This window comes from Triticum urartu, chromosome 3, assembly GCF_003073215.2.
Source record: "Triticum urartu cultivar G1812 chromosome 3, Tu2.1, whole genome shotgun sequence".
Taxonomy (NCBI): domain Eukaryota; kingdom Viridiplantae; phylum Streptophyta; class Magnoliopsida; order Poales; family Poaceae; genus Triticum; species Triticum urartu.
In genome coordinates this window covers 138,234,827-138,249,389 of record NC_053024.1, presented here as the reverse complement: position 1 = coordinate 138,249,389, position 14,563 = coordinate 138,234,827, and positions in this window count along the sequence as shown.

Here is a 14,563-nt window from a genome sequence, read left to right as displayed (position 1 = left end):
GAAATTAACAACAAATCAGGAATTTAACATCAGGAAGCAATGCTTAGAGCACGAAAACTACATGCTGCAGGAACATATCATGGCAAAGAAAGGCATGGCATGAAGCTACTCAAAGTATACAACAAAAGTCCCTTACTGACCATAAGCCAAAAGGGATCAGAAAATACAATTGCAACCACGTGAACATAGCAATTATCGTTAACAGATTCAGACTTTGTGACAAACTGGAACATGGCAAAACAGATATCAAGTAGGCATGTTCATGAGCTCGATGCACTCGCCACAAGGCATTGCATGACAAACTAAGCATACACCCAGCAAGTACACATGGCATAGAAGCTAAACAGGGCAATAACAACAACATAGCATGCACGGATCAATAACAACAAGCTCGGCAAAATTGCTAAACATGTTAACAATCTGCCAGGAACATTTTATAGCAAAAGGAGAGCTCGATTGACTTAAGCTAGGGTGCTCCATAAATGCAAACAAAGACATGGATGGATAGAGCACCCCAATATCTACAAAACATCCTTACTGATCATGCTAAAAATAAGGCCCGGATCACTCGGTAGCAACATGAACACATGGCATAAAAATTACAGCAGGACAAAGACTTAGAATATTTCTAAGTCCCTAAAATCAGCAACATTAAGTAAGCTACTTTGCATGCTTGTGCTAGTCACCACAGAGATAACATGGCATACACCCCTGTAAAGATAACATGGCATACTTCAAAACACATGTAGAGCTCAGGATCATAGCATCTACACATCAATCATGGCAAAAATGACAAATGAGCAAATGCTGATACGGATCTAAAACTAACATCACATAGCCCTCTTCCAATAGCATTTAGGGCATCAATATGAGCTCAAATGAAAATGATGCAATGAGATGAAATGGATTACTCGTCGAGACGAACATTTCGATATGCTACACGCGCGAATCGGAGCCACGGTGATGAAGTTATGGCGTGCCAAAGTATGCATAAAACTAGGGTTTTGGGGGGAAAGTCCTCCAGATCCAGATTTGCACGCCGATCGAGGTTCGTCGCCGGAGTACTGTTGCCGCCGGAGTCGGACTTGGGGCCGCCGGAGAGGATGAGGGCACCGAGGAGTATGCCAGCCAAAGAGAACAGCGAGGTGCGGTGGCGCGGGACGGCGGGCGGCACTGGAGGGGGAGGCCGGCGTGGTACCGTGAGCTCGCGGTGAGGGGCGCCAGGCCGGCGCGGTGTGCCTGCGGGGAGGAGGAGAGGGTAGCTTTAGGGCGGGCGCGGCTCTCCCAGGCGGCGGGGACGGGCGATGGGGCCTCGGGGCCCGATGCGGGGCTTCCCTGGCGGCGGCGGGAGGAGTGCGGTTGGCGAAGGGCACGTCCTGAGGGTTGGCGGCGGTGGTGTCCAGCGGTCGGTCGGACGTTTGTCGGCGCGCGGGAGACTCAATTTTTCTAGGGTTAGGGTGGAAGGAGATCCGGGATTTTGGACGAGGGGCTATTTATAGAGGTAGGAGGAGCTAGGAGAGTCCAAATGAGGTGCGGTTTGCGGCCACGCGATCGTGATCAAACGAGCTAGGTGATGGGAGAGGATTAGGTGGGTTTTGGACCACTTTGAAGGGGTATTGGGATGCAACACACCCGATGCCTTTTTGGTCCCTCGGTTAACGGTTGGAGTATCAAACGAAGTCCAAATGGTGCGAAACTTGACAGGCGGTCTACTGGTAGCAAACCAAGGCCGCATGACAAGTCTCGGTCCAATCTGACTACGTTTAACACCCGCACACGAAAAGAGGTAGAAAGGGACACCGGAGGACATAGGAGCGCCGGAATGCAAAACGTACAACGGGGAAAATGCTCGAATGCATGAGACGAACACGTATGCAAATGCAATGCACATGATGACATGATATGAGATGCATGAAAAAAAACACGGAGGCAAAAACCCGACAAAGAGGAAATAACATAACTTAGTGCCGAAAATGGCAAGAGTTGGAATGCAAATATGGCAGGTTACATACGGGGTGTTACATATATACATGAGCATACCTAGATATTCTCATAACTATGCTCAATTTTGTCAATTGTTCAACAGTAATTCATTCACCCACCATAAAATACTTATGCTCTTGAGAGAAGCCACTAGTGAAACCTATGGCCCCCGGGTCTATCTTCATCATATTAATCTTCCAATACTTAGTTATTTCCTTTGCTTTTTTACTTTGACTTTATTTTACTTTGCATCTTTATCATAAAAATACCAAAAATATTATCTTATTATATCTATCATATCTCACTCTCATAAGTGACCGTGAAGGGATACACAACCCCTTATCGCGTTGGTTGCGAGGAGTTATTTGTTTTGTGCAGGTACTAGGGACGCGCGCGTAACCTCCTAGTGGATTGATACCTTGGTTCTCAAAAGCTGAGGGAAATACTTACGCTACTTTGCTGCATCATCCTTTCCTCTTCAAGGAAATCCAACGCAGTGCTCAAGAGGTAGCAAGAAGAATTTCTGGTGCCATTGCGGGGAGGTTCGCGCAAGTCAAGATTTGACTCCCGACAACGAGCCATTTCTGGCGCCGTTGCCGGGGAGTCTACACAAAAGTCAACATACCATGTACCCATCACAACCCTTATCTCCCGCATTACATTATTTGCCATTTGCCTCTCGTTTTCCTCTCCCCCACTTCACCCTTGCCGTTTTATTCGCCCTCTCTCTCTCTATCCTCCCTCTCCTTCTCTATTTGCCTCTTTTTGCCCGCTTGCTTTTTGTTTGCTTGTGTGTTGGATTGCTTGCTTGTCACGATGGCTCAAGATAACACTAAATTGTGTGACTTTACCAATACCAACAACAATGATTTTATTAGCACTCCGATTGCTCCTCTTACCGATGCTGAATCTTGTGAAATTAATGCTGCATTGCTGAATCTTGTCATGAAAGATCTGTTTCCGGCCTTCCTAGTGAAGATGTCGCTACCCATCTAAATAGCTTCGTGGATTTTTGTGATATGCAAAAGAAGAAAGATGTGGACAACGATATTTTTAAGTTGAAGCTATTTCCTTTTTCGCTTAGAGATCGTGCTAAATCTTGGTTTCTGTCTTTGCCTAAAAATATTATTGATTCTTGGAACAAGTGCATAGAAGCTTTTATCTCTAAGTATTTTCCTCCTGCTAAGATCATCTCTCTTAGAAACGATATTATGAATTTTAAGCAACTTGATCATGAACATGTTGCACAAGCTTGGGCGAGGATGAAATTAATGATACATAATTGCCCTTCTCATGGTTTGAATTTGTGGATGATTATACAAAATTTTTATGCTAGATTGAATTTTGCTTCTAGAAATCTTTTAGATTCGGCCGCGGGAGGCTCTTTTATGGAAATCACTTTAGTAGAAGCTACTAGACTCTTAGATAATATTATGGTTAATTATTCTCAATGGCATACTGAAAGATCTACTAATAAAAAGGTGCATGTGATAGAAGAAATTAATGTTTTGAGTGGAAAGATGGATGAACTTATGAAATTATTTGCTAGTAAAAGTGTTTCTTCTGATCCTAATGATATGCCCTTGTCTACTTTGATTGATAACAATAATGAATCTATGGATGTGAATTTTGTTGGTAGGAATAATTTTGGTAACGACGCGTATAGAGGAAACTTTAATCCTAGACCTTATCCTAGTAATCCCTCTAATAATTATGGTAATTCCTACAATAATTCTTATGGAAATTATAATAAGATTCCCTCTGATTTTGAATCTAATATTAAATAATTTATTACTTCGCAAAAGAATTTCAATGCTTTGATTGAAGAAAAATTGCTTAAAATGATGATTTGGCTAGGAACGTTGATAGAATTTCTCTTGATGTTGATTCTTTAAAGCTTAGATCTATTCCTCCTAAGCATGATATCAATGAGTCTCTCAAAGGCATGAGAATTTCCATTGATGAGTGCAAAGAAAGAACCGCTAGGATGCATGCTAAGAAAGATGCATTTATAAGAGCGTGTTCTTCTAGTTCCTATAAAGATCTAAAAGTTATTGATATGTCCCCTATTAAATCTTTGTTTTGCAATATGATCCACCTCTACCTAGAAGGTATTCCAAAAATTCGGAGTTTTTAGATCTTGATGCTAAATTTGATGAAAGTGGGATTGAAGAAATTAAAACCCTAGATGTTGCTAAACCCACTATTTTGGATTTCAAGGAATTTAATTATGAAAATTGCTCTTTGATTGATTGTATTTCCTTGTTGCAATCCGTGCTAAATTCTCCTCATGCTTATAGTCAAAATAAAGCATTTACTAAACATATCGTTGATGCCTTGATGCAATCTTATGAAGAAAAACTTGAGTTGGAAGTTTCTATCCCTAGAAAACTTTATGATGAGTGGGAACCAACTATTAGAATTAAGATTAAATATCAGGAGTTCTATGCTTTATGTGATTTGGGTGCTAGTGTTTCCACGATTCCAAAGACTTTGTGTGATTTGTTAGGTTTCCTTGATTTTGATGATTGATCTTTAAACTTGCACCTTGCGGATTCCACTATTAAAAAACCAATGGGAAGAATTAATGATGTTCTTATTGTTGCAAATAGGAATTATGTGCCCATAGATTTTATCATTCTTGACATAGATTGCAATCCTTCATGTCCTATTATCCTTGGTAGACATTTCCTTAGAACGATTGGTGCAATTATTGATATGAAGGAAGGAAATATTAGATTCCAATTTCCGTTAAGGAAAGGCATGGAACACTTTCCTATAAAGAAAATTAAATTACCTTATGAATCTATTATGAGAGCCACTTATGGATTTCCTACCAAAGATGGCAATACTTAGATCTATCCTTGCTTTTTATGCCTAGCTAAGGGCGTTAAACGATAGCGCTTGTTGGGAGGCAACCCAATTTTATTTTTATTCCTTGATTTTTGCTCCTGTTTAGTAATAAATAATTTACCTAGCCTCTGTTTTTTTTGTGTTTTTTGTGTTTAATTAGTGTTTGTGCCAAGTAGAACCGTTGGGAAGACTTGGGGAAAGTCTTGATATCTTGCTGTAAAAAACAGAAACTTTAGTGCTCACGAGAACTGCTGCCATTTTTGTTTGGAAAGTGTTATTTAGTTAATTATTTTTTAAGATGATTAATAGATAAATTACTCACGTCCAGCAATTTATTTTAGAATTTTTGGGGTTCCAGATCTTGCGCTAGCTACAGATTACTACAGACTGTTCTGTTTTTGACAGATTCTGTTTTTCGTGTGTTGTTTTCTTATTTTGATGAATCTATGGCTACTAAATTGGTTTATAAACCATAGAGAAGTTGGAATACAGTAGGTTTAAAACCAATATAAATAAATAATGAGTTCATTACAGTACCTTGAAGTGGTCTTTTGTTTTCTTTCGCTAGCGGAACTCATGAGATTTCCTACTTTACGTTTTGTGTTGTGAAGTTTTCAAGTTTTGGGTAAAGATTTGATGGATTATGGAACAAGGAATTGCAAGAGCCTAAGCTTGGGGATTCCCATGTCACCCCCAAGATAATCTAAGGACACCTAAAAGCCAAAGCTTGGGGATGGCCCGGAAGGCATCCCCTCTTTCATCTACTTCTATCGGTAACTTTACTGGGAGCTATATTTTTATTCACCACATGATATGTGTTTTGCTTGGAGCGTCTTGTATGATTTGAGTCTTTATTTGTTAGTTTAGCACAATCATCTTTGCTGTACATACCTTTTGAGAGAGCCATAGATGATTTGGAATTTGTTAGAATACTCTATGTGCTTCGCTTATATCATTTGAGTTGTATAATTTTGCTCTAGTACTTCACTTATATCTTTTAGAGCACGGTGGTGGATTTGTTTTATAGAAACTATTGATCTCTCATGCTTCACTTAGATTATTTTGAGTGTCTTAAATAGCATGGTAATTTTCTTAAATAATCCTAATATGCTTGGTATTCAAGAATAGTAAAAACTTTCTTATGAGTGTGTTGAATGCTATGAGAAGTTTGATGCTTGATAATTGTTTTGAGATATGAAGATGGTGATATTAAAGTTGTGCTAGTTGAGGAGTTGTGAATTTCAGAAATACTTGTGTTAAATTTTGTGACTCCCGTAGCATGCACGTATGGTGAACCGTTATGTGATGAAGTCGGAGCATGATTTAATTTTTGATTGTCTTCCTTATGACTAGCGGTCGGGGACGAGCGACTGTCTTTTCCTACCAATCTATCCCCCTAGGAGCATGCGCGTAATACTTTTCTTTGATAACTTGTAGATTTTTGCAATAAGTATATGAGTTCTTTATGACTAATGTTGAGTCCATGGATTATACACACTTTTCTTCCTTCCACCATTGCTAGCCTCTCTAATACTGCGCACCTTTCGCCTGTATCATACACCCACCATATACCTTCCTCAAAACAGCCACCATACATACCTATTATGGCATTTCCATAGCCATTCCAAGATATATTGCCATGCAACTTTCCACCATTCCGTTTATTATGACACACTTCATCATTGTCATATTGCTTAGCATGATCATGTAGTTGACATCGTATTTGTGGCAAAGCCACCATTCATAATTCTTTCATACATGTCACTCATGAGTCATTGCATATCCCGGTGACCGCCGGAGGCATTCACATAGAGTTATATTTTATTCTAAGTATCGAGTTGTAATTGTTGAGTTGTAAGAAAATAAAAGTGTGATGATCATCATTATTAGAGCATTGTCCCAAGTGAGGAAAGGATGATGGAGACTATGTTACCCCCACAAGCCGGGATGAGACTCCGAACGGAAAAAAGAGAAAGAAAAGAGGCCATAAAAAACGAAGAGAAAAGGCCCAAAAAATGAGAGAAAATGAGAGAAGGGGCAATGCTACTATCCTTTTACCACACTTGTGCTTCAAAGTAGCACCATGATCTTCATATTAGAGAGTCTCTCATTTCGTCACTTTCATATACTAGTGGGAAATTTTCATTATAGAACTTGGATTGTATATTCCAATGATGGGCTTCCTCAAAATGCCCTAGGTCTTCATGAGCAAGAAAGTTGGATGCACACCCACTTAGTTTCTTTATTGACCTTTCATATTCTTATAGGTCTAGTGCATCCATTGCATGGCAATCCCTACTCACTCACATTGATATATATTGATGGGCATCTCCATAGCCCGTTGATACGCCTAGTTGATGTGAGACTATATTCTCCTTTTTGTCTTCTCCACAACCACCATTCTATTCCACCTATAGTGCTATATCCATGGCTCACACTCATGTATTGCGTGAAGATTGAAAAAGTTTTGAGAATGTCAAAAGTATGAAACAATTGCTTGGCTTGTCATCGGGGTTGTGCATGATTTAAATACTTTGTGTGGTGAAGATAGAGCATAGCCAGACTATATGATTTTGTAGGGATAACTTTCTTTGGCCATGTTATTTTGAATCTTTCGGATATGAATATTCATACCATAATTGAGAAGAATTACATTAAAATTATGCCAAGTAGCATTCCACATCAAAAATTCTGTTTTTATCATTTACCTACTCGAGGAAGAGTAGGAATTAAGCTTGGGGATGCTTGATACGTCTCCAACGTATCTATAATTTTTGATTGCTCCATACCATATTCTCTACTGTTTTGGACATTATTGGGCTTTACTATCCACTTTTATATTATTTTTGGGACTAACCTATTAACTAGAGGCCCAGCCCAGAATTGCCGTTTTTTGCCTATTTTAGGGTTTCGAAGAGAAGGAATATCAAACGGAGTCCAAACGGAATGAAACCTTCGGGAACGTGATTTTCTTACCGAACATGATCCAGGAGACTTGGACCCTACATCAAGAAACAAAGGAGGAGGCCACGAGGTAGGGGGCGCGCCTACCCTCGAGCTGCGCCCTCCACCCTCCTGGGACCCCTGTTGCTCCACTGACGTACTCCTTCCTCCTATATATACCTACGTACCCCCAAACGATCAGAGACGGAGCCAAAACCCTAATTCCACCACCGTAACTTCCTGTATCCATGAGATCCCATCTTGGGGCCTGTTCCGAAGCTCCGCCGGAGGGGGCATCCATCACGGAGGGCTTCTACATCAACACCATAGCCTCTCCGATGAAGTGTGAGTAGTTTACCTCAGACCTTCGGGTCCATAGTTATTAGCTAGATGGCTTCTTCTCTCTTTTTGGATCTCAATACACTACAAAAAAATACACTTCCGTGATGATACGTGTTTGTCACAGTAGGTCACATTTTCTGTCATGCATGTACATCCATGACGATTTTATGACAGAATCAAGATAGTCATACCTGTGCTGTCGTAGAAGTGTTCCATGACATTACCAAAATTATCATCACGGAAGTGTTCCACTTCCATGACGATAAATCGCGCGTCACAGAATTGCTTTCGTGAAGGGTGACCGACACGTGGCATCCACCATAACGGAACGCCGTTAAGCTATCGGGTCGGGTTTTGGATCCGATAACCCGTTAACAGCCCCGACCAATGGGGATTTTCCACGTGTAAAATCATGATTGGCTGGAGCAAACATGTGTCGGCTCATCGCTGGGACAGATGTCATCCACTCATTGGACAGAAGGCGCCTATGATACGTCTACACGTGGCACGGCCCAACAGAGGCCCATTCCTGTGAAAAGGCCGGCCCGTTTGACTTGGTCAAAAGGTGGCGGTCTGGCCCATGGAAAGCCTGTTAACGGCATGTTCGCATATACCCCATTTACAACCCGCTAACCCAAGGCCCGTCACGCCCTATTCGAATTAGGCCTAGTAGCATTATCTGGGCCATCCAATATGATTCCAGCCCGTTTTCACTTCTGGCCCATGTATAGCCCATGACGTCTTTCGGCCCATATGAGGCCCTATGTAACTCTTGGCCTATTAACGGCCCGTGGTGAAACTGGCCCGTAATGAATAGTGTATCACTTTACACCCATTAGCGGCCCGTGGTGAAACTGGCCCGTAAAGAACAGTGTGTCACTTTATAACCTTTAATGGCCCGTTATTCCGTTGGGCCGTTTCCAGCCCAGGTTATCTTTCGGCCCTCTCGGAGCCCATTTATTCTTGGGCTATTTTCCAGCATTCGTTTACTTACAGCTCGTTATTGTCATGTTCTGCTTGTGGGCCAAATTCAGCCCGTGGTTACAGTCGGCCCATTTGTGGTCCGTTAATACGTTGGGCCGTTTTCACAGCGTCATCAAATACGGCCTATTAACGATGGCCCATTATGGTCGGCCCATGAACGGATGATTCCAACTCTAGCCCGTTTACGGCCAGAATGCGGTCTGTTTGGCCCATGTTTGGCCAATCGATCATACGGCCCGTATAAGGCCCATTGATGATACGGCTCGTAGAAGGCCCATTGTGTCTACGGCCCGTAGAAGGCCCACTGTTTCTACGGCCCATAGAAGGCCCACTGTTTATAAAGCCCATAGAAGGCCCACTGTTTCTATGGCCCGTAGGAGGCCCAATGTCACTACAGTAAATATTAGCCCATGGTTATTGTGGCCTAGTTTTAAAAAATAGGTTATTGCAGCCACTAGCAAACAGCAGAAAAAGAACTGCACTGACTACAAGAAAACAAATAAACAAGACAACAAAGAAATAAATAAGCAAGCAACTTACACCAGGCTATCACGGCTATTACACATATTACATCCACTGGGCATCAGAGTTCGCCACCAGTGCAAATATAGGGAACACATCAGCATATAAACACCGCAACAAAACAAGTCCAGAACTGAAACCACTTCAGAAGAATTCAAGAAACAATATCCTGGGTACCCATAATGCTGGCAAGATGCTTAGCAAGCTTATTAACTTTCTCTTGTTTGGCGCTTAAGTCCTCCAGCGCTTGCTGTTGCACCAGAAAGTATGCATCTGAATTCTGCAGGGACTTCCTCAGTCCTTCGACTTCCTGTCGCATAACATCTGATCGATATCTTTCAACTTGAAGTTGAGACTCAAGAAGCCGAACTGATTCAGGCAACGAGATCGAAGAGCTGGTGCCAGCAGTGGTAGCCAGTAACTCGAACACTACATCAAGATAGGACTTTGGGGTTGTCTCAGTGTCTTCAATATAGTTTTCATCAGCTTTCTTGGAGATCAACAGGGATGTCTCACTATCTTGAACCTTATCTGCATTACTTCCTTTACCATTGCATAACAGGGTACTCTTATCCAATATTTTATCCGCGTTCTAAAAGAGAAACAAACAAACACATCTCAGGTTTACAATGTAGTATATGAAACTCATTTTGGAAAACCAGTTCAGTAGTAAGGTGGACAGGATAACAGCATGAAACAAACATATATCTATTTAGTACGGTCACTGTATGGTCTATATCATTCTAGTTTTTGTTGCCAAATCAAGATAGATACAGTTCGAATCATATCTATTTAAGACAAAGCAGCATAGACAGAATATAAGTGTGGGAAACTACACAACAATAACAACACTTGTAATGTGCATGGCATGAGAACATAACTGTTTATTCAATTGAAACTGAAATCAACATAGAACATGTTACAACAGCAAACAACCAAACACATTGAAGAAACAAGTTTAAAACATACCTGTTGCGCCATTGGAGTTTCAATTGCATCCTTCAAATTTGAAATTAGTTGGTATCAGTAAATATAGTGATGCAAGAGCAAAGTAGTATGAACCATAGCTACGGAACCTGACCAGAGAACAATTCTTCTTCCGCTTTAAGCGTTGACTTCGGGTTCGGAGTGGTGGTCCTCGTGATTTGGGCACTGCAGTTGCCTTACTAACTGCTCGTGTTTGGGTGCTCTGTGGTGGAGACGGTGCTGTGTCAACGGGAACTGGGTGTCTATCAGCTGGGGTTGGGGTTAGAATGGATGTAGCTGGTTCTCTGTCCAACTGGGTAGGGGTACAATCTGCATGAGTGTGGGTTATGTGTGGTGGGGCTGGTTCTTGGGCAAGTACAACCGTGGTTCTATCTGCATCGACAGGTAGCACGATCTTTTCTGAAGACCATGTTTTTACTCCTACAGATACTGCCATCACTCCCTCCAATTGAAATGGCTGATAAAAAAGAAAAGTAATTGAATGTACAGACATTGTAAGATAGACAGGTGCAATGGATAGTAGGGAAGAAAACAGGGCATGAAATAACTCACATTTATGTTGTCTAAGCAAACAGAATAGCAGGACATAATTTCACATATATGATGGCTAATTAAACAGGATAGCATGACACAATTTCACATGTATGATGGCTAACTAAACATGATAAAATGACATACTTCAAAATATGATGACTATGTAAACATGATGACATGATATAACTATACGATGTGTCTATTAAAGTGGTTGGCATGCTATAAATCACAAACATGTCGTCGATGGAAACATGATGGCATGATATAATTCACGGATAGAATGAGATAATTTAAAATATGATGACTATGTAAACAGGATGAGATGATATAACTATATTATGTCTTTAGAAAATGGGTTGGCATGCCATAATTCAGATACATGCTGTCTATGTAAACATCATGGCATGACATAATTCAAATATATGATTTATATACTAAGGAAGTGAGCAGAGGGCAATCGCATATATGATGTGTCAACTAAGGAGATGGCATTCAATATTGTGTATATGATGTAAAAACTAAGCATTGCAATACAACCTATGCATTATATGAGTAATATAACCCTGCCAAGTTTGAGCATAAACCTCAGGGGGATAATAGGACTGGTCATCTGCCTCTGAATCCTCCTCTGAAGAGCTATCTATAACCAGCAAGATATATGCTTCAGCAGGTAGCATTGTCTGCTCTGAAGACCGTGTTTTCACTCCATATTGCTCCATCACCAATTCAAATGGCTGATGCATAGGAAGAGCAGTTAAATATACAAACATTGTCGACAAAAGCAATGAGAAATACAAAAAAGGACAGCATCATATAATTCACATATATGACGCTTGCCTAAACAACATGGCATTGCATAATTCACATACATAATGCCTTGCAACAAGATAACATTGCATAATTCACATATATAATGTCTTGCAACAAGATGGCATTGTATAATTCACATATATGGTAATTAGACACTAAACAGGTGGCATTCACACAAAGCATGTCTAAACTAAGAAAATGACATAGCAATGCAAGATACCATACGCATGATATGATCAACATAACCCTGCCAAGTTAGGGCATGCACCTCGGGGGGGATATGACTGGTCATCTGTCTCTGAATCCTCCTCTGAGGAGCTATCGGTAACCAGCAAGACATGCGCTTCGTCAGATAGAATTGTCTGCTCTAAAGACCTTGTTTCCACTACAGAATTTTCCATGACCATGTCGAATGGCTGATGCACAGGAAGAGTAATTGAATGTACTAAAATTGTTGACAAATTTAACACATAATAAAAAAATGATGGCATGATATAATTCACATATAAGATGACTGGCTAACCAGGGTGGCATTGCAAAATTCACATATATAATGCCTGGCTAGACAAGATGGCATTGCATGATTCACATATACGATAAATAAACTAAACAGATGACATTGACACAAAGCATGTCTAAACTAAGAAGATGACATCTTTAATGTATACAGTAAGCAATGCAAGGCACCATATGCATGATATTACCAACATCAGCATGCCAAGTTAGAGCGAAGACCACATGGGGTAAACAGGAGTGGTGTTCTCCTTTTGAATCCCCCTCAGAACAGTTATCTTCCACTTGATTACGATCCGAAATGGGTGGTGGGGGGCTGCCTTTGCGCCCACCATGGAATGACGTCTGCATGAAATTTTATTGCCACGCAAGGCTCGTCTCTTTTGCTCTACATGATCAGTTCCATTGTGTACAATAACTGGCATGCATAGGAATAAAACATAGTGAGATTATGTAAGGAGTGCATGCACAAATCCAGAGTGATGGTAGCAAACTATGGATAGATCCAAAACCAATGATAGCAGGCAGATAATATCTTTAGTTAAAAAATACAAATAATGGCTCCTTTAATGTTTGTTCGCACCCAACATGAAACTCATAGTACACACCAGAGATTAAGCAGATAGTAGATAGATAGTACTGATTGCTGCCCGAATATGTACCCCACAACCATTTAAAAACTCAAGTTTCAGCATTAGTTTGGACCTGACTCAGAGTCTAATAGGTGAACACAATTATAATGTAGCATGTCATCATATTAAGCGACGCATAATGTAAGCAGACACGGAAAAGTGCGACCTCTCTTGCGGACCCGTGTAGTCCTCAAGGTCATCTGCTCAGTTGATGATGGTAATGCAGTTGTCGTGGCTGCCGGCGGCAGGGAAGAAGATCTGAGGCGGCGAAAGACATTCTGGAGAGCGGATCCCTGCTGTGGTGAACCCTTCCATTGTTGGAGCAGCTGAGCTAGGGTGGAACACAGCGCCGCAAGAGCAGGACAAACCACATAAGGTTTTCTTTGACAAATATCTGTAAAAGAAGTAATTAAGTAACGGCTTGTTTGAATTTGAGGATTCTAACAATGCCGGGATAGGAAATAGATAGGAATAGGATAGGAATGCACGTGCAAAATTGAGAATTTAAAAACACAGGATTTCTGCCAAACTGGGTGTTCGATTCACAACAATTGGAAGATCACAGGATGCAAAAAAGCATGGTGAGATTAAGTCAAACCACAAGAAAATGTACGGTTATAATGCTAGTATGCTACTATCTCTTAGTCTTGTGCTTGATGAATAGGAATATGAAAAGGAGGAGAAGTGGAAATTAGAATTCCTACTGTTTTTCTTTCAAGGAGACACTAAAGGAACAAATCCTACAGTTTTCCTTTGCTCCATTCCTTTGCACCAAATTCATGAAAAGTAGTACCATAGGAAACTTTCCTATTCCGATGTTTTTCATTCTGTTTTCCTTTCAAGCACTAGCGATTCTAGTAGGTAGGCTTGAGAAAGGAAAATCCTACACTAAAAAATAATGATGGCGTTCAAGAGAGTCCAAGCCACATCTAAAAAATAATCCTACACTAAAAAATAAGCTACATCTATTACTTTGGACCCAAGCCACTGCCATACTAGCTCAACTCCCAGGCCCATCGACAAATGCACAGCTCAAACGCGCAGAGATAAAATAATGATGGCGTTCAAGAGAGTCCATCACGGATAGCTAAGTTGCCTGGTACCTCACTGCTTGTCATATAGTAGGATAAAATAATTGTATTTCCCGTTACTACGAGTGCTCAGTGGACAATATATATAACATGTAGAGTAAAAAAGAGATGCAACAAGTGTACAACCTCTTTTGGCGAAGCCATGTCGATCTCAGCGTGATTAGGTTGGCCGGTGAGGATGCTTCGGCTGACTTGGCTGTCGGAGGAGGGGAACAAGATCTTAGGCGTCTGGAGATGGCGCCCGAGGTACTGCTCCGCTGTGATGAAGGGTTTCGCCATTGGAGCAGCTCCGGTGAGTTGTATGACGCCAAGGCTGAAGCAGGACAAGAGAGACAACGAACAACGTTAACCAGAGTGGAATTCTAATAG